Below are 2,579 nucleotides of genomic sequence, written 5' to 3' on the forward strand. Positions count from 1 at the left end.
CCTGGTGCCTGCGGTTTCAGCTCAATAGAGTGAGCAGCACACGCCTCATCAGACTGTGCGCGGCTTCCACTCCCATATCGTATGAGAAACATGGTTTGAAGTTCAGCTTGTTCTCCTGAGGGACACGTTAAAGACGTCTGCGCTGCTGTTTCTGTGGTAAGTCACGTAGAGTATTTTATTTCCATGTGTTCGCAGTGATTCGCAGGGTGCCTTTCAATCAGGCTTGCTAGCTTAGCAACGCTAATTCGTAAACTATATAACAGCTGCGATCGTGTTAGATGCAAATGGCAGCTGTCACTGACACACCACCATGAACGCAGGTCAACAAAGCAGAGACAAGCGTTAGTTTATAAGGATGAATCTGAGACAGGAGACTGTATGTCGGTTTGTTAGTTAGCTTAGCCCGGAGGCTAAATAGTTTCCGGGCTGAAACCTGAATCTGCCACCTACACTCTTTAAATCGTTAATCTCAGACAGACTTCACTGAATTCTTTTGTGAAATATGAGTAAATCATAGCCTTGTAACTTTACTAGAACAGACAGTGTCATACAGAATTGTAGGCTAATATGCACTACCTATTTCCTAAGCTGAATTGATTTAACTTTGAAGTAATATTTTATTTTTACCATGTAAAAGTCTGTTAAGCAGTTGACCTGGCACATGTATGACTTTACATATCTGTGTATTTGTGGTCAATGTTCCTCTAGGGTGTTCAGCCTGAGACACAACTTGAATCCAACCAGTTTGAACATTGACTCCAGGTACAGACCTGTTTCATTACTTACAAACAATCAAAGTATTGCACATAATACATAATGTATTTAATTATAATGCAATACTTTTAATGTGAAATAACTCCATACTGTACATTTATTGTCATGCTGGTGCACGTTTTAATCCTAAAGCATATTCAAATACATAGTTGAATATCATCAGAAAATGAGAATACACACTTGTTCAAAAGTAACACTTCCTGTACAATAATGATATATTTTGTGTTTCCAGTCATTTTTATTAGGGACAGACGAGCCTGAAGGACACAGCTGTGACGACCATGTTGTGTCTCTTATGGCAAAGCAGAAATATTAAACACAGGGTTCTTTTCGAAAGTGTATAAAATCAGAAAGCAAAAAATACACATTGTTCTAATAAATGTTTATTTTTTTAACCAACCATAATGAAGATAGACATTAACTCTTATACATGACACTTTGCAATGACCACCACCACTAAACAGTTGCAGGTCATATTTAGTTAAGGGAGGAATTTAGAAGTGTTGTGTAGATGACGATTCAGTCGTCCACGTGTTGACCAGCATGACGCTGCAGATCTCCACCATGTTGCTGCTGAGGACATCAGGTGCTGCAGTTTTTCATCTATGAAGACAAAAACAGCACTGTTAAAGAATGTTTTGTGTTGTGTATGAAGCACAACAGATTTCAGATAGAACCATTGTACTGTGTTCTTGGTTTGTATCGTCATGGTTAAATGTACATATTTGAAGTCACTTTATTATAAAAGTAGGGAAAGAAATACAACATTGTACAAATAGAGAAAATGTATTTTTACCTCATCTGTAATATTCAAGGTGATAATTTCCCACAGAGCTATTGATAACAGTCCACATCAAGTCTCTCCACTTCCCTCAGTATGAAAACATAATTATACAATTAATTGAAGAACTGTGTTTACACTGGTTGTCACATTAGTTATTTGTGGGATATTAAAATATTATCCCAATATATGTACAAAAATCAAACTAACCATGTCATTTGTCTAAATGGTTGCATTTAATGGACAAGTACTTCAACATTACATATGTAGTCTGCGATTGATATGAATTAGTTCAGTGGTGTTTCTACATTTGGAACACCAGATGTAGATGGCGCTGTTGTGAAGAAAGTCCAATACATCTGTCCTTTGTGGAAAACTATATTTATTGGATTTTATATGCAATATAGCATGAATGTGTGTGTGAATAAACTTGACTTACAAGCTTTACAGTCTTGTTTTGGAGTCTAATATTTTGTGTGGTTTCAATCAGTGTTCTTGCTCTGGGAAATGAGCATCTCTCTTGTCGTCCGTCTCTGCTCTGTCCCTCTATTCTGGGCGCAACTGCACAAACTCAAGCGTTTTGTCATGTAACCACAACTAGGCATGAATCACATTGTCCAAAGTGAACTTTGGCTTAGGGGGCAGAGCTGAGACACCTTCAAATTGCCGCATGAAATCTGCCTAGCAACTACAGTGCCATGATGGAAATGGGACTCCATCTGCGAGCCTATTGACTGCTGGGTTTCATCTGTGTCAACAGGCTAACACCAGTGAACAGTCAGCTGGTGTTGTCATCATAATGTCCACTTCATTAAGATGGCACTGAGTCCTGACATCAGAAGTTGTCAGATCCATTGACAACATCAGGAGCCACTATCAGGATGTATGCCATACACAAATATGAGAGCAAGGACAACGCTGTATTGTTTTAATGCATACAACATTTCATTTGAAGAGATTACATATATGACATTATAGGGACTTTGTATTTGCAATAATAAAAATCAGATGACACATGTCTTCG

At 38.1% G+C, this 2,579-nt stretch overlaps 1 long non-coding RNA gene across 1 annotated transcript; it reads left to right on the plus strand.

Annotated features, from left to right (window-relative positions):
* LOC133956987 (uncharacterized) lies at nt 1–2,002 on the plus strand. Its single transcript, XR_009921183.1, has 3 exons — nt 1–156; nt 709–762; nt 1,007–2,002. It is a non-coding gene; the product is annotated as an uncharacterized LOC133956987 (long non-coding RNA).
* The last annotated feature ends 577 nt before the right edge of the window (nt 2,003–2,579 follow it).

The sequence above is a fragment of the Platichthys flesus genome, chromosome 7, assembly GCF_949316205.1.
Source record: "Platichthys flesus chromosome 7, fPlaFle2.1, whole genome shotgun sequence".
NCBI lineage: Eukaryota > Metazoa > Chordata > Actinopteri > Pleuronectiformes > Pleuronectidae > Platichthys > Platichthys flesus.